Here is a 16,885-nt window from a genome sequence, read left to right as displayed (position 1 = left end):
TAGATTGCAAGTAGGTCAGGCAGCAGTGTTACACACAACATGGCAGAAGGTGGTCTGCTTAATTCAAGTCCCTGTTTGGGCGAAGGTCAGTCTTCTTTTTGTAGGCCTCAGCTTGCTATCACTACGGTCCATCTCTTCTGCTGACTCTGTACTAGAGCGATGTTCCTTCCTGCTCCCGGGGATCAGTGCATCTCCCTTGTTCGGCACACCTGATTCTGATGGTCAGCCCTTTAGGAAAGAGTGCTCACAGAGGGAGTAGAATAAGACAGACTTCCCAATTGTGCAGTGCTGTCGGTCCCCAGGGTCAGTACTGAAAAACCCCATTACATAGGATGAGACATGGCAGGCTGATTTCTCCTCAGTGGGAACGCTGTTTTACCCGCTTGCAGGGCTAGCTTGCAATCTCCGCTTGCTGACTGAGCTGGGTTGGTTGCATGTAGGTCAGGCAGCAATGTTGGACACAAACTGAGCAGAAATTTGTCTTCTCCCGTAGTCGTGGCAGAGTGGTTAAGGCGATGGACTAGAAATCCATTGGGGTCTCCCCGCGCAGGTTCGAATCCTGCCGACTACGCTGTTTGCTGAAGGCCATGAGGCAAAGCATTTTTCACGGTCCTCGCACTTATTTGCGAAATGTCCAGACCCTCTTCGATGGACAAACACGCCGCTGCTGCTTCTTGTATCCGGGCTCCAGGGGTTGTCTTGGGAGAGCCAGTGGCACGCCGTGATCGTATAGTGGTTAGTACTCTGCGATGTGGCCGCAGCAACCCCGGTTCGAATCAGGGTCACGGTAACCCTTTGCCGTTGAGTATACTGGAAGGTTGAAAAATTTTTACCACCTCATCTTTCTGCGTGATTTTGTTTCTGAAGCTTGGCCTGTGCAGGGCGCCATCAGACAAGGGGGCTTGCTTTCTAACATTAGGCGTAGTCGTGGCCGAGAGGTTAAGGCGATGGACTTGAAATCCATTGGGGTCTCCCTGCGCAGGTTCGAACTCTGCCGACTACGGGAGGGATTTGCAGTATTGCTTTAGCTTTCTGTGACTGTAATTGTGCCATCTATGTTCCTTCGCTCTCTGTGCCATAACTATTTCTAGCTTTCATTCTTGTGACACCTGCGTCTCTTCTGGGCAGCTTGTTGTAAAACTGCTGCTTTATAAAAGGTGAGAAGCCAGTGCTCCACAAGAGCCTGGATAGCTCAGTCGGTAGAGCATCCGACTTTTAATTTGAGGGTCCAGGGTTCAAGTCCCTGTTAGGGTGAAGGTCTGTCTGCTTTTGGCAGAGTCACCTTGCTATCACTACGGTCCATCTCTTCTGCTGACTCTGTATTAGAGCGATGTTCCTTCCTTCTCCCGGGGATCAGTGCATCTCCCTTGTTCGGCACACATGATTCTGATGGTCAGCCCTTTAGGAAAGAGTGCTCACGGAGTGAGTAGAATAAGAAAGACCTCCCATTTGTGCAGTGCTGTCGGTCCCCAGGCCCAGCACTGAAAAACCCCATTACATAGGATGAGACATGGCAGCCTGATTTCTCCTCAGTGGGACTGCTGTTTTAGCCGCTTCCAGGGCTAGCTTACAATCTCTGCTTGCTAGGTTGCAAGTAGGTCAGGCAGCAATGTGACACACAACAGGGCAGAAGGTGGTCTGCTTAATTCAAGTCCCTGTTTGGGCGAAGGTCAGTCTATTTTTGGAGGCCTCAGCTTGCTATCACTACGGGTCCATCTCTTCTGCTGACTCTGTATTAGAGCGATGTTCCTTCCTTCTCCAGGGGGTCAGTACATCTCCCTTGTACGGCACACATGATTCTGATGGTCAGCCCTTTAGGAAAGAGTGCTCACGGAGTGAGTTGAATAAGACAGACCTCCCATTTGTGGAGTGCTGTCGGTCCCCAGGGCCAGTACTGAAAAACCCCATTACATAGGATGAGACATGGCAGCCTGATTTTTCCTCAGCTGTTTTAGCCGCTTCCAGGGCTAGCTTACAATCTCCGCTTGCTAGGTTGCATGTAGGTCAGGCAGCAGTGTTACACACAACATGGCAGAAGGTGGTCTGCTTAATTCAAGTCCCTGTTTAGGCGAAGGTCAGTCTTCTTTTTGTAGGCCTCAGCTTGCTATCACTACGGTCCATCTCTTCTGCTGACTCTGTACTAGAGCGATGTTCCTTTCTGCTCCCGGAGATCAGTGCATCTCCCTTGTTCGGCAAACCTGATTCTGATGGTCAGCCCTTTAGGAAAGAGTGCTCACAGAGTGAGTAGAATAAGACAGACTTCCCAATTGTGCAGTGCTGTCGGTCCCCAGGGCCAGTACTGAAAAAACCCATTACATAGGATGAGACATGGCAGCCTGATTTCTCCTCAGTGGGACCGCTGTTTTACCCGCTTGCAGGGCTAGCTTGCAATCTCCGCTTGCTGACTGAGCTAGGTTGGTTGCAAGTAGGTCAGGCAGCAGTGTTGGACACAAACTGAGCAGCAATTGGTCTACTCCCGTAGTCGTGGCCGAGTGGTTAAGGCGATGGACTTGAAATCCATTGGGGTCTCCCCGCGCAGGTTCGAATCCTGCCGACTACGCTGTTTGCTGAAGGCCATGAGTTAAAGCATTTTTCACGGTCCTCGCACTTATTTGCGAAATGTCCAGACCCTCTTCGATGGACAAACACGCCGCTGCTGCTTCTTGTATCCGGGCTCCAGGGGTTGTCAATGTCAATGTCACCTTTATTTATATAGCGCTTTAAACAAAATACATTGCGTCAAAGCAACTGAACAACATTCATTAGGAAAACAGTGTCAATAATGCAAAGATGATAGTTAAAGGCAGTTCATCATTGGATTCAGTTATGTCATCTCTGTTCAGTTAAATAGTGTCTGTCCATTTATTTGCAATCAAGTCAACGATATCGCTGTAGATGAAGTGTCCCCAACTAAGCAAGCCAGAGGCGACAGCGGCAAGGAACCGAAACTCCATCGGTGACAGAATGGAGAAAAAAACCTTGGGAGAAACCAGGCTCAGTTGGGGGGCCAGTTCTCCTCTGACCAGACGAAACCAGTAGTTCAATTCCAGGCTGCAGCAAAGTCAGATTGTGCAGAAGAATCATCTGTTTCCTGTGGTCTTGTCCTGGTGCTCCTCTGAGACAAGGTCTTTACAGGGGATCTGTATCTGGGGCTCTAGTTGTCCTGGTCTCCGCTGTCTTTCAGGGATGTAGAGGTCCTTTCTAGGTGCTGATCCAGCATCTGGTCTGGATACGTACTGGATCCGGGTGACTGCAGTGACCCTCTGATCTGGACACAGACTGGATCTGGTGGCCACGGTGACCTCGGAACAAGAGAGAAACAGACAAATATTAGCGTAGATGCCATTCTTCTAATGATGTAGCAAGTACATAGGTTGTTATGGGAAGTGTTTCCGGTTCCGGTTTACCTAATTAATGCAGCCTAAAAATCCTTTAACGGATTTGGATAATAAAAGCATATTAGTATGTTATGTGTATGCCAGGTTAAAGAGATGGGTCTTTAATCTAGATTTAAACTGCAAGAGTGTGTCTGCCTCCCGAACAATGTTAGGTAGGTTATTCCAGAGTTTGGGCGCCAAATAGGAAAAGGATCTGCCGCCTGCAGTTGATTTTGATATTCTAGGTATTATCAAATTGCCTGAGTTTTGAGAACGTAGCGGACGTAGAGGATTATAATGTAAAAGGAGCTCATTCAAATACTGAGGTGCTAAACCATTCAGGGCTTTATAAGTAATAAGCAATATTTTAAAATCTATGCGATGCTTGATAGGGAGCCAGTGCAGTGTTGACAGGACCGGGCTAATATGGTCATACTTCCTGGTTCTAGTAAGAACTCTTGCTGCTGCATTTTGGACTAGCTGTAGTTTGTTTACTAAGCGTGCAGAACAACCACCCAATAAAGCATTACAATAATCTAACCTTGAGGTCATAAATGCATGGATTAACATTTCTGCATTTGACATTGAGAGCATAGGCCGTAATTTAGATATATTTTTGAGATGGAAAAATGCAGTTTTACAAATGCTAGAAACGTGGCTTTCTAAGGAAAGATTGCGATCAAGTAGCACACCTAGGTTCCTAACTGATGACGAAGAATTGACAGAGCAACCATCAAGTCTTAGACAATGTTCTAGGTTATTACAAGCAGAGTTTTTAGGTCCTATAATTAACACCTCTGTTTTTTCAGAATTTAGCAGTAAGAAATTACTCGTCATCCAGTTTTTTATATCGACTATGCAATCCATTAGTTTTTCAAATTGGTGTGTTTCACCGGGCTGCGAAGAAATATAGAGCTGAGTATCATCAGCATAACAGTGAAAGCTAACACCATGTTTCCTGATGATATCTCCCAAGGGTAACATATAAAGCGTGAAGAGTAGCGGCCCTAGTACTGAGCCTTGAGGTACTCCATACTGCACTTGTGATCGATAGGATACATCTTCATTCACTGCTACGAACTGATGGCGGTCATATAAGTACGATTTAAACCATGCTAATGCACTTCCACTGATGCCAACAAAGTATTCAAGTCTATGCAAAAGAATGTTGTGGTCAATTGTGTCAAACGCAGCACTAAGATCCAATAAAACTAATAGAGAGATACACCCACGATCAGATGATAAGAGCAGATCATTTGTAACTCTAAGAAGAGCAGTCTCAGTACTATGATACGGTCTAAATCCTGACTGGAAATCCTCACATATACCATTTTTCTCTAAGAAGGAATATAATTGTGTGGATACCACCTTTTCTAGTATCTTGGACAGAAAAGGGAGATTCGAGATTGGTCTATAATTAACTAGTTCTTTGGGGTCAAGTTGTGGTTTTTTGATGAGAGGCTTAATAACAGCCAGTTTGAAGGTTTTGGGGACATGTCCTAATGACAATGAGGAATTAATAATAGTCAGAAGAGGATCTATGACTTCTGGAAGCACCTCTTTCAGGAGCTTAGATGGTATAGGGTCTAACATACATGTTGTTGGTTTAGATGATTTAACAAGTTTATACAATTCTTCCTCTCCTATGGTAGAGAATGAGTGGAACTGTTCCTCAGGGGGTCTATAGTGCACTGTCTGATGTGATACTGTAGCTGACGGCTGAATGGTTGCAATTTTATCTCTAATAGTATCGATTTTAGAAGTAAAGTAGTTCATAAACTCATTACTGCTGTGGTGTTGGGAAATGTCAACACTTGTTGAGGCTTTATTTTTCGTTAATTTAGCCACTGTATTGAATAAATACCTGGGGTTATGTTTGTTTTCTTCTAAAAGAGAAGAAAAGTAATCGGATCTAGCAGTTTTTAATGCTTTTCTGTAGGATATGTTACTTTCCCGCCAAGCAATACGAAATACCTCTAGTTTTGTTTTCCTCCAGCTGCGCTCCATTTTTCGGGCTGCTCTCTTTAGGGTGCGAGTATGCTCATTATACCATGGTGTCAAACTGTTTTCCTTAACCTTCCTTAAGCGTAAAGGAGCAACTTTATTTAAAGTGCTAGAAAAGAGAGAGTCCATAGTTTCTGTTACATCATCAAGTTGTTCTGAGGTTTTGGATATGCTAAGGAATTTGGATACATCAGGAAGATAACTTAAAAAGCAGTCTTTTGTGTTAGAAATGATGGTTCTTCCATACTTGTAACAAGAAGTAGAATTTACAATTTTGGCTATATGAATTTTGCAAAGAACTAAATAATGATCTGAGATATCATCACTTGGCTGAATAATTTCAACACCATCAACATCAATTCCATGTGACAGTATTAAATCTAGAGTATGATTTCGACAATGAGTAGGTCCTGAAACGTGTTGTCTAACACCAATAGAGTTCAGAATGTCTATAAATGCTGATCCCAATGCATCGTTTTCATTATCAACATGGATATTAAAATCACCAACTATTAAAACTTTATCTGCAGCCAGAACTAACTCAGATGTAAAATCACCAAACTCTTTAATAAAGTCTGTATGGTGCCCTGGTGGCCTGTATACAGTAGCCAGTACAAACATAACAGGGGATTTATCATTAACATTTGTTTCTTTGGATAATGTTATATGAAGTACCATTACTTCAAACGAGTTATACTTGTAGCCTGCCCTCTGAGAAATCCTGAAAACGTTGTTATAAATTGAAGCAACACCTCCACCTTTGCCTTTTAGACGTGGCTCATGTTTATAACAGTAATCTTGGGGGGTGGACTCATTTAAAATAATGTAATCATCAGGTTTTAGCCAGGTTTCTGTCAAACAGAGTACATCTATATTATGATCAGTGATCATATTATTTACAAAAAGTGTTTTCGTAGAAAGGGATCTGATATTCAATAAGCCAAGCTTTATCATTTGTTTATCCATATTGCTTCTGTTTTTTATTTGTTGAACCTCAATTAAATTGTTAATCTTAACCTGTTTTGGACGTTTTTTGTTTTTTCTAGTTCGGGGAACAGACACAGTCTCTATAGTGTGATATCTAGGTGAAAATGTCTCTATGTGCTGAGAATTAACTGACCTCTGTGACGGGAGGCAGCTAGCAGACGGTCGGTTTAGCCAGTCTGTCTGCTTCCTGACCTGGGCCCCAGTTAGTCAAGTATAAACACTAAGACTATTTGCCATATTTCTAGAGAGAAGAGTGGCGCCACCCCAGGAGGGATGAAGACCATCTCTTTTAAACAGGTCAGGTCTGCCCCAAAAGCTCGTCCAATTGTCTATGAAACCTATGTTATTCTGTGGGCACCACTTAGACATCCAGCCATTGAGTGATGACAATCTGCTATGCATCTCATCACCACGGTAAGCAGGGAGGGGACCAGAGCATATTACAGTGTCTGACATCGTGCTTGCAAGTTCACACACCTCTTTAATGTTATTTTTAGTGATCTCCGACTGGCGAAGTCGAACATCATTAGCGCCGGCATGAATAACAATCTTACTGTATTTACGTTTAGCATTAGCCAGCACTTTTAAATTTGCCAAGATGTCAGGCGCTCTGGCTCCCGGTAAACATTTGACTGTGGTGGCTGGTGTCTCTATATTCACGTTCCGTACAATAGATTCACCAATAACTAGAGCACTTTCATCAGGTTTCTCAGTGGGTGCATCACTGAGTGGGGAGAACCTGTTTAATGTTTTGATCGGAACAGAAGAGCGGTGTTTTGACCCACGACTACGCTGCCTCACCGTCACCCAGTTGCCCTGCTGCAAGGGCTCTGTTTCCGGAACCGAACAATGTACAGGAATCCCTGAGCTAGACGCATCCAAAGCCGTATCTAGAGCCCTAACATTTTTACTATCCTCAATTAAAGTTTGGATGCGTGTCTCTAATTCTGAAATCTTCTCTGTCAGCCTAACTATTTCCCTGCATTTATCACATGTGAATCCCTCATCAGCGACAGAGATAGATAAACTGTACATGTGGCAAGAGGTGCAAGAAACAATGATAGAAACAATGATAGGTTGTCTTGGGAGAGCCAGTGGCACGCCGTGATCGTATAGTGGTTAGTACTCTGCGATGTGGCCGCAGCAACCCCGGTTCGAATCAGGGTCACGGCAACCCTTTGCCGTTGAGTATACTGGAAGGTTGAAAAATTTTTAACACCTCATCTTTCTGCGTGATTTTGTTTCTGAAGCTTGGCCTGTGCAGGGCGCCATCAGACAAGGGGGCTTGCTTTCTAACATTAGGCGTAGTCGTGGCCGAGAGGTTAAGGCGATGGACTTGAAATGCATTGGGGTCTCCCTGCGCAGGTTCGAACTCTGCCGACTACGGGAGGGATTTGCAGTATTGCTTTAGCTTTCTGTGACTGTAATTGTGCCATCTATGTTCCTTCGCTCTCTGTGCCATAACTATTTCTAGCTTTCATCCTTGTGACACCTGCGTCTCTTCTGGGCAGCTTGTTGTAAAACTGCTGCTTTATAAAAGGTGAGAAGCCAGTGCTCCACAAGAGCCTGGATAGCTCAGTCGGTAGAGCATTAGACTTTTAATTTGAGGGTCCAGGGTTCAAGTCCCTGTTAGGGTGAAGGTCTGTCTGCTTTTGGCGGAGTCACCTTGCTATCACTACGGGTCCATCTCTTCTGCTGACTCTGTATTAGAGCGATGTTCCTTCCTTCTCCCGGGGATCAGTGCATCTCCCTTGTTCGGCACACATGATTCTGATGGTCAGCCCTTTAGGAAAGAGTGCTCACGGAGTGAGTAGAATAAGAAAGACCTCCCATTTGTGCAGTGCTGTCGGTCCCCAGGGCCAGTACTGAAAAACGCCATTACATAGGATGAGACATGGCAGCCTGATTTCTCCTCAGTGGGACTGCTGTTTTAGCCGCTTCCAGGGCTAGCTTACAATCTCCGCTTGCTAGGTTGCATGTAGGTCAGGCAGCAGTGTTACACACAACATGGCAGAAGGTGGTCTGCTTAATTCAAGTCCCTGTTTGGGCGAAGGTCAGTCTTCTTTTTGTAGGCCTCAGCTTGCTATCACTACGGTCCATCTCATCTGCTGACTCTGTACTAGAGCGATGTTCCTTCCTGCTCCCGGGGATCAGTGCATCTCCCTTGTTCGGCACACCTGATTCTGATGGTCAGCCCTTTAGGAAAGAGTGCTCACAGAGTGAGTAGAATAAGACAGACTTCCCAATTGTGCAGTGCTGTCGTTCCCCAGGGTCAGTACTGAAAAACCCCATTACATAGGATGAGACATGGCAGGCTTATTTCTCCTCAGTGGGACCTCTGTTTTACCCGCTTGCAGGGCTAGCTTGCAATCTCCGCTTGCTGACTGAGCTGGGTTGGTTGCAAGTAGGTCAGGCAGCAGTGTTGGACACAAACTGAGCAGAAATTGGTCTACTCCCGTAGTCGTGGCCGAGTGGTTAAGGCGATGGACTAGAAATCCATTGGGGTCTCCCCGCGCAGGTTCGAATCCTGCCGACTACGCTGTTTGCTGAAGGCCATGAGGCAAAGCATCCATGCATTTTTCATGGTCCTCGCACTTATTTGCGAAATGTCCAGTCCCTCTTCGATGGACAAACACGCCGCTGCTGCTTCTTGTATCCGGGCTCCAGGGGTTCTCTTGGGTGAGCCAGCGGCACGCTGTGATCGTATAGTGGTTAGTACTCTGCGTTGTGGCTGCAACAACCCTGATTCGAATCCGGGTCACGGCAACCCTTTGCCGTTGAGTATACTGGAAGGTTGAAAATTTTCTACCACCTCATCTTTCTGCGTGATTTTGTTTCTGAAGCTTGGCCTGTGCAGGGCGCCATCAGACAAGGGGGCTTGCTTTCTAACATTAGGCCCTTCAGGAAAGAGTGCTCACGGAGTGAGTAGAATAAGAAAGACCTCCCATTTGTGCAGTGCTGTCGGTCCCCAGGGCCAGTACTGAAAAACCCCATTACATAGGATGAGACATGGCAGCCTGATTTCTCCTCAGTGGGACTGCTGTTTTAGCCGCTTCCAGGGCTAGCTTACAATCTCCGCTTGCTAGGTTGCATGTAGGTCAGGCAGCAGTGTTACACACAACATGGCAGAAGGTGGTCTGCTTAAATCAAGTTCTTGTTTGGGCGAAGGTCAGTCTTCTTTTTGTAGGCCTCAGCTTGCTATCACTACGGTCCATCTCATCTGCTGACTCTGTACTAGAGCGATGTTCCTTCCTGCTCCCGGGGATCAGTGCATCTCCCTTGTTCGGCAAACTGATTCTGATGGTCAGCCCTTTAGGAAAGAGTGCTCACAGAGTGAGTTGAATAAGACAGACTTCCCAATTGTGCAGTGCTGTCGGTCCCCAGGGCCAGTACTGAAAAACCTCATTACATAGGATGAGACATGGCAGCATGATTTCTCCTCAGTGGAAGCGCTGTTTTACCCGCTTGCAGGGCTAGCTTGCAATCTCCGCTTGCTGACTGAGCTGGGTTGGTTGCAAGTAGGTCAGGCAGCAGTGTTCGACACAAACTGAGCAGAAATCGGTCTACTCCCGTAGTCGTGGCCGAGTGGTTAAGGCGATGGACTAGAAATCCATTGGGGTCTCCCTGTGCAGGTTCGAATCCTGCTGACTATGCTGTTTGCTGAAGGCCATGAGGCAAATCATCCATACATTTTTCACGGTCCTCGCACTTATTTGCGAAATGTCCAGTCCCTCTTCGATGGACAAACACGCCGCTGCTGCTTCTTGTATCCAGGCTCCAGGGGTTGTCTTGGGTGAGCCAGTAGCACGCCGTGATCGTATAGTGGTTAGTACTCTGCGTTGTGGCCGCAACAACCCTGGTTCGAATCCGGGTCATTGCAACCCTTTGCCGTTGAGTATACGGGAAGGTTGAAAATTTTTCACCACCTCATCTTTCTGCGTGATTTTGTTTCTGAAGCTTGGCCCTGCTGACTACAGGAGGGCTATGCAGTATTGCTTTAGCTTTCTGTGACGATAATTGTGCTTTCTATGGTCCTTCGCTCTCTGTGCCATAACTGCTTCTAGCTTTCATCCTCGTGACACCTGCGTCTCTTCTGGGCAGCTTGTTGTAAAACTCCTGCTTTATAAAAGGTGAGAAACCATTGCTCCACAAGAGCCCGGATAGCTCAGTCAGTAGAGCATCAGACTTTTATTCTGAGGGTCCAGGGTTCAAGTCCCTGTTTGGGCGAAGTTCTGTCTGCTTTTGGCGGAGTCACCTTGCTATCACTACGGTCCATCTCTTCTTCTGAATCTGTACTGGAGCGGTGTTCCTTCCTGCTCCAGGGCATCAGTGCACCTCCCTTGTTTGGCACACCTGATTCTGATGGTCAGCTCATTAGGAAAGCGCGCTCACAGAGTAAGTAGAATAAGACAGACCTCCGAATTGTGCAGTGCTGTCGGTCCCCAGGCCCAGCACTGAAAAACCCTATTACATAGGATGAGACATGGCAGCCTGATTTCTCCTCAGTGGGACTGCTGTTTTACCCGCTTCCAGGGCTAGCTTACAATCTCGGCTTGCTAGGTTGCAAGTAGGTCAGGCAGCAATGTGACAAACAAAAGGGCAGAAGGTAGTCTGCTTAATTCAAGTCCCTGTTTGGGCGAAGGTCAGTCTACTTTTTGGAGGGCTCAGCTTGCTATCACTACGGGTCCATCTCTTCTGCTGACTCTGTATTAGAGCGATGTTCCTTCCTTCTCCCGGGGATCAGTGCATCTCCCTTGTTCGGCACACATGATTCTGATGGTCAGCCCTTAAGGAAAGAGTGCTCACGGAGTGAGTAGAATAAGAAAGACCTCCCATTTGTGCAGTGCTGTCGGTCCCCAGGGCCAGTACTGAAAAACCCCATTACATAGGATGAGACATGGCAGCCTCATTTCTCCTCAGTGGGACTGCTGTTTTAGCCGCTTCCAGGGCTAGCTTACAATCTCCGCTTGCTAGGTTGCAAGTAGGTCAGGCAGCAGTGTTACACACAACATGGCAGAAGGTGGTCTGCTTAATTCAAGTCCCTGTTTGGGCGAAGGTCAGTCTTCTTTTTGTAGGCCTCAGATTCATATCACTACGCTCCATCTCATCTGCTGACTCTGTACTAGAGCGATGTTCCTTCCTGCTCCCGGGGATCAGTGCATCTCCCTTGTTCGGCACACCTGATTCTGATGGTCAGCCCTTTAGGAAAGAGTGCTCACAGAGTGAGTAGAATAAGACAGACTTCCCAATTGTGCAGTGCTGTCGGTCCCCAGGGTCAGTACTGAAAAACCCCATTACATAGGATGAGACATGGCAGGCTGATTTCTCCTCAGTGGGACCGCTGTTTTACCCACTTGCAGGGCTAGCTTGCAATCTCCGCTTGCTGACTGAGCTGGGTTGGTTGAAAGTAGGTCAGGCAGCAGTGTTGGACACAAACTGAGCAGAAATTGGTCTACTCCCGTAGTCGTGGCCGAGTGGTTAAGGCGATGGACTAGAAATCCATTGGGGTCTCCCCGCGCAGGTTTGAATCCTGCCGACTACGCTGTTTGCTGAAGGCCATGAGGCAAAGCATCCATGCATTTTTCATGGTCCTCGCACTTATTTGCGAAATGTCCAGTCCCTCTTCGATGGACAACACGCCACTGCTGCTTCTTGTATCCGGGCTCCAGGGGTTGTCTTGGGTGAGCCAGTGGCACGCCGTGATCGTATAGTGGTTAGTACTCTGCGTTGTGGCTGCAGCAACCCCGGTTCGAATCCGGGTCACAGCAACCCTTTGCCGTTGAGTATACGGGAAGGTTGAAAATTTTTTACCACCTCATCCTTCTGCGTGATTTTGTTTCTGAAGCTTGGCCTGTGCAGGGCGCCACCAGACAAGGGGTCTTGCTTTCTAACATTAGGCGTAGTCGTGGCCGAGAGGTTAAGGCGATGGACTTGAAATCCATTGGGGTCTCCCTGCGCAGGTTCGAACTCTGCCGACTACGGGATGGATTTGCAGTATTGCTTTAGCTTTCTGTGACGTAATTGTGCCTTCTATGGTCCTTCGCTCTCTGTGCCATAACTGCTTCTAGCTTTCATCCTTGTGACACCTGCGTCTCTTCTGGGCAGCTTGTTGTAAAACTGCTGCTTTATAAAAGGTGAGAAGCCAGTGCCCCACAAGAGCCCGGATAGCTCAGTCAGTAGGGCATCAGACTTTTAATCTCAGGGTCCAGGGTTCAAGTCTCTGTTTGGGCGAAGTTCTGTCTGCTTTTGGCGGAGTCACCTTGCTATCACTACGGTCCATCTCTTCTTCTGAATCTGTACTGGAGCGGTGTTCCTTCCTGCTCCAGGGTATCAGTGCACCTCCCTTGTTTGGCACACCAGATTCTGATGGTCAGCTCGTTAGGAAAGCGCGCTCACAGAGTGAGTAAAATAAGACAGACCTCCGAATTGTGCAGTGCTGTCGGTCCCCAGGCCCAGCACTGAAAAACCCCATTACATAGGATGAGACATGGCAGCCTGATTTCTCCTCAGTGGGATTGCTGTTTTACCCGCTTCCAGGGCTAGCTTACAATCTCGGCTTGCTAGGTTTCAAGTAGATCAGGCAACAATGTGACACACAACAGGGCAGATGGTAGTCTGCTTAATTCAAGTCCCTGTTTGGGCTAAGGTCAGTCTACATTTTGGAGGCCTCAGCTTGCTATCACTACGGGTCCATCTCTTCTGCTGACTCTGTATTAGAGCGATGTTTCTTCCTTCTCCAGGGGGTCAGTACATCTCCCTTGTTCGGCACACATGATTCTGATGGTCAGCCCTTTAGGAAAGAGTGCTCACGGAGTGAGTAGAATAAGACAGACCTCCCATTTGTGCAGTGCTGTCGGTCCCCAGGGCCAGTACTGAAAAACCCCATTACATAGGATGAGACATGGCAGCCTGGTTTCTCCTCAGTGGGACTGCTGTTTTAGCCGCTTCCAGGGCTAGATTACAATCTCGGCTTGCTAGGTTGCAAGTAGGTCAGGCACCAGTGTTACACACAACATGACAGAAGGTGGTCTGCTTAATTCAAGTCCCTGTTTGGGCGTAGGTCAGTCTTCTTTTTGTAGGCCTCAGCTTGCTATCACTACGGTCCATATCTTCTGCTGACTCTGTACTAGAGCGATGTTCCTTTCTGCTCCCGGGGATCAGTGCATTTCCCTTGTTCGGCAAACCTGATTCTAATGGTCAGCCCTTTAGGAAAGAGTGCTCACAGAGTGAGTAGAATAAGACAGACTTCCCAATTGTGCAGTGCTGTCAGTCCCCAGGGCCAGTACTGAAAAAACCCATTACATAGGATGAGACATGGCAGCCTGATTTCTCCTCAGTGGGACCGCTGTTTTACCCGCTTGCAGGGCTAGCTTGCAATCTCCGCTTGCTGACTGAGCTAGGTTGGTTGCAAGTAGGTCAGGCAGCAGTGTTGGACACAAACTGAGCAGCAATTGGTCTACTCCCGTAGTCGTGGCCGAGTGTTTAAGGCGATGGACTTGAAATCCATTGGGGTCTCCCCGCGCAGGTTCGAATCCTGCCGACTACGCTGTTTGCTGAAGGCCATGAGGCAAAGCATTTTTCACAGTCCTCGCACATATTTGTGAAATGTCCAGACCCTCTTCGATGGACAAACACGCCGCTGCTGCTTCTTGTATCCGGGCTCCAGGGGTTGTCTTGGGAGAGCCAGTGGCACGCCGTGATCGTGTAGTGGTTAGTACTCTGCAATGTGGCCGCAGCAACCCCGGTTCGAATCAGGGTCACGGCAACCCTTTGCCGTTGAGTATACTGGAAGGTTGAAAAATTTATACCACCTCATCTTTCTGCGTGATTTTGTTTCTGAAGCTTGGCCTGTGCAGGGCGCCATCAGACAAGGGGGCTTGCTTTCTAACATTAGGCGTAGTCGTGGCCGAGAGGTTAAGGCGATGGACTTGAAATCCATTGGGATCTCCCTGCGCAGGTTCGAACTCTGCCGACTACGGGAGGGATTTGCAGTATTGCTTTAGCTTTCTGTGACTGTAATTGTGCCATCTATGTTCCTTCGCTCTCTGTGCCATAACTATTTCTAGCTTTCATCCTTGTGACACCTGTGTCTCTTCTGGGCAGCTTGTTGTAAAACTGATGCTTTATAAAAGGTGAGAAGCCAGTGCTCCACAAGAGCCTGGATAGCTCAGTCGGTAGAGCATCAGACTTTTAATTTGAGGGTCCAGGGTTCAAGTCCCTGTTAGGGTGAAGGTCTGTCTGCTTTTGGCGGAGTCACCTTGCTATCACTACGGGTCCATCTTTTCTGCTGACTCTGTATTAGAGCGATGTTCCTTCCTTCTCCCGGGGATCAGTGCATCTCCCTTGTTCGGCACACATGATTCTGTTGGTCAGCCCTTTAGGAAAGAGTGCTCACGGAGTGAGTAGAATAAGAAAGACCTCCCATTTGTGCAGTGCTGTCGGTCCCCAGGGCCAGTACTGAAAAACGCCATTACATAGGATGAGACATGGCAGCCTGATTTCTCCTCAGTGGGACTGCTGTTTTAGCCGCTTCCAGGGCTAGCTTACAATCTCAGCTTGCTAGGTTGCATGTAGGTCAGGCAGCAGTGTTACACACAACATGGCAGAAGGTGGTCTGCTTAATTCAAGTCCCTGTTTAGGCGAAGGTCAGTCTTCTTTTTGTAGTCCTCAGCTTGCTATCACTACGGTCCATCTCATCTGCTGACTCTGTACTAGAGCGATGTTCCTTCCTGCTCCCGGGGATCAGTGCATCTCCCTTGTTCGGCACACCTCATTCTGATGGTCAGCCCTTTAGGAAAGAGTGCTCACAGAGTGAGTAGAATAAGACAGACTTCCCAATTGTGCAGTGCTGTCGGTCCCCAGGGTCAGTACTGAAAAACCCCATTACATAGGATGAGACATGGCAGGCTTATTTATCCTCAGTGGGACCGCTTTTTTACCCGCTTGCAAGGCTAGCTTGCAATCTCCGCTTGCTGACTGAGCTGGGTTGGTTGCAAGTAGGTCAGGCAGCAGTGTTCGACACAAACTGAGCAGAAATTGGTCTACTCCCGTAGTCGTGGCCCAGTGGTTAAGGCGATGGACTAGAAATCCATTGGGGTCTCCCCGCGCAGGTTCGAATCCTGCCAACTACGCTATTTGCTGAAGGCCATGAGGCAAAGCATCCATGCATTTTTCATTGTCCTCGCACTTAATTGCAAAATGTCCAGTCCCTCTTCGATGGACAAACACGCCACTGCTGCTTCTTGTATCCGGGCTCCAGGGGTTCTCTTGGGTGAGCCAGTGGCACGCCGTGATCGTATAGTGGTTAGTACTCTGCGTTGTGGCCGCAGCAACCCCGGTTCGAATCAGGGTCACGGCAACCCTTTGCCGTTGAGAATACTGGAAGGTTGAAAATTTTTTACCACCTCATCTTTCTGCGTGATTTTGTTTCTGAAGCTTGGCCTGTGCAGGGCGCCAACAGACAAGGGGGCTTGCTTTCTAACATTAGGCCCTTTAGGAAAGAGTGCTCACGGAGTGAGTAGAATAAGACAGACCTCCCATTTGTGCAGTGCTGTCGGTCCCCAGGGCCAGTACTGAAAAACCCCATTACATAGGATGAGACATGGCAGCCTGATTTTTCCTCAGTGGGACTGCTGTTTTAGCCGCTTCCAGGGCTAGCTTACAATCTCCGCTTGCTAGGTTGCATGTAGGTCAGGCAGCAGTGTTACACACAACATGGCAGAAGGTGGTCTGCTTAATTCAAGTCCCTGTTTGGGCGAAGGTCAGTCTTCTTTTTGTAGGCCTCAGCTTGCTATCACTACGGTCCATCTCATCTGCTGACTCTGTACTAGAGCGATGTTCCTTCCTGCTCCCGGGGATCAGTGCATCTCCCTTGTTCGGCACACCTGATTCTGATGGTCAGCCCTTTAGGAAAGAGTGCTCACAGAGTGAGTAGAATAAGACAGACTTCCCAATTGTGCAGTGCTGTCGGTCCCCAGGGCCAGTACTGAAAAACCCCATTACATAGGATGAGACATGGCAGCCTGATTTCTCCTCAGTGGGACCGCTGTTTTACCCGCTTGCAGGGCTAGCTTGCAATCTCCGCTTGCTGACTGAGCTGGGTTGGTTGCAAGTAGGTCAGGCAGCAGTGTTCGACACAAACTGAGCAGAAATTGGTCTACTCCTGTAGTCGTGGCCGAGTGGTTAAGGCGATGGACTAGAAATCCATTGGGGTCTCCCTGCGCAGGTTCGAATCCTGCCGACTACGCTGTTTGCTGAAGGCCATGAGGCAAAGCGTCCATGCATTTTTCATGGTCCTCGCACTTATTTGCGAAATGTCCAGTCCCTCTACGATGGACAAACACGCCGCTGCTGCTTCTTATATCCGGGCTCCAGGGGCTGTCTTGGGTGAGCCAGTGGCACGCCGTGATCTTATAGTGGTTAGTACTCTGCGTTGTGGCCGAAGCAACCCAGGTTCGAATCTGGGTCACTGCAACCCTTTGCCGTTGAGTATACAGGAAGGTTTAAAAATTTTTTAC

The 16,885-nt window shown here is 47.8% G+C and overlaps 11 non-coding genes across 11 annotated transcripts; all 11 read left to right on the top strand.

Annotated features, from left to right (window-relative positions):
- Window positions 1-489: 489 nt before the first annotated feature.
- trnas-aga (transfer RNA serine (anticodon AGA)) lies at window positions 490-571 on the top strand. The gene has a single exon. It is a non-coding gene; the product is annotated as a tRNA-Ser (tRNA).
- A 350-nt stretch (window positions 572-921) lies between these two features.
- Window positions 922-1,003, top strand: trnas-uga (transfer RNA serine (anticodon UGA)). Its single transcript has one exon. It is a non-coding gene; the product is annotated as a tRNA-Ser (tRNA).
- A 1,475-nt stretch (window positions 1,004-2,478) lies between these two features.
- Window positions 2,479-2,560, top strand: trnas-uga (transfer RNA serine (anticodon UGA)). The gene has a single exon. It is a non-coding gene; the product is annotated as a tRNA-Ser (tRNA).
- A 6,265-nt stretch (window positions 2,561-8,825) lies between these two features.
- On the top strand, window positions 8,826-8,907 carry trnas-aga (transfer RNA serine (anticodon AGA)). Its single transcript has one exon. It is a non-coding gene; the product is annotated as a tRNA-Ser (tRNA).
- Window positions 8,908-9,939: 1,032 nt separating this feature from the next.
- On the top strand, window positions 9,940-10,021 carry trnas-aga (transfer RNA serine (anticodon AGA)). Its single transcript has one exon. It is a non-coding gene; the product is annotated as a tRNA-Ser (tRNA).
- A 501-nt stretch (window positions 10,022-10,522) lies between these two features.
- Window positions 10,523-10,595, top strand: trnak-uuu (transfer RNA lysine (anticodon UUU)). Its single transcript has one exon. It is a non-coding gene; the product is annotated as a tRNA-Lys (tRNA).
- A 1,233-nt stretch (window positions 10,596-11,828) lies between these two features.
- trnas-aga (transfer RNA serine (anticodon AGA)) lies at window positions 11,829-11,910 on the top strand. Its single transcript has one exon. It is a non-coding gene; the product is annotated as a tRNA-Ser (tRNA).
- Window positions 11,911-12,267: 357 nt separating this feature from the next.
- On the top strand, window positions 12,268-12,349 carry trnas-uga (transfer RNA serine (anticodon UGA)). The gene has a single exon. It is a non-coding gene; the product is annotated as a tRNA-Ser (tRNA).
- Window positions 12,350-13,832: 1,483 nt separating this feature from the next.
- trnas-uga (transfer RNA serine (anticodon UGA)) lies at window positions 13,833-13,914 on the top strand. Its single transcript has one exon. It is a non-coding gene; the product is annotated as a tRNA-Ser (tRNA).
- A 1,503-nt stretch (window positions 13,915-15,417) lies between these two features.
- Window positions 15,418-15,499, top strand: trnas-aga (transfer RNA serine (anticodon AGA)). Its single transcript has one exon. It is a non-coding gene; the product is annotated as a tRNA-Ser (tRNA).
- Window positions 15,500-16,532: 1,033 nt separating this feature from the next.
- trnas-aga (transfer RNA serine (anticodon AGA)) lies at window positions 16,533-16,614 on the top strand. The gene has a single exon. It is a non-coding gene; the product is annotated as a tRNA-Ser (tRNA).
- Window positions 16,615-16,885: the final 271 nt, after the last annotated feature.

Source organism: Carassius carassius, chromosome 18 (assembly GCF_963082965.1).
Source record: "Carassius carassius chromosome 18, fCarCar2.1, whole genome shotgun sequence".
Lineage (NCBI taxonomy): Eukaryota > Metazoa > Chordata > Actinopteri > Cypriniformes > Cyprinidae > Carassius > Carassius carassius.
The sequence above is the reverse complement of the archived record's forward strand: the minus strand, read 5'-3'. Positions and strand labels throughout refer to the sequence as shown.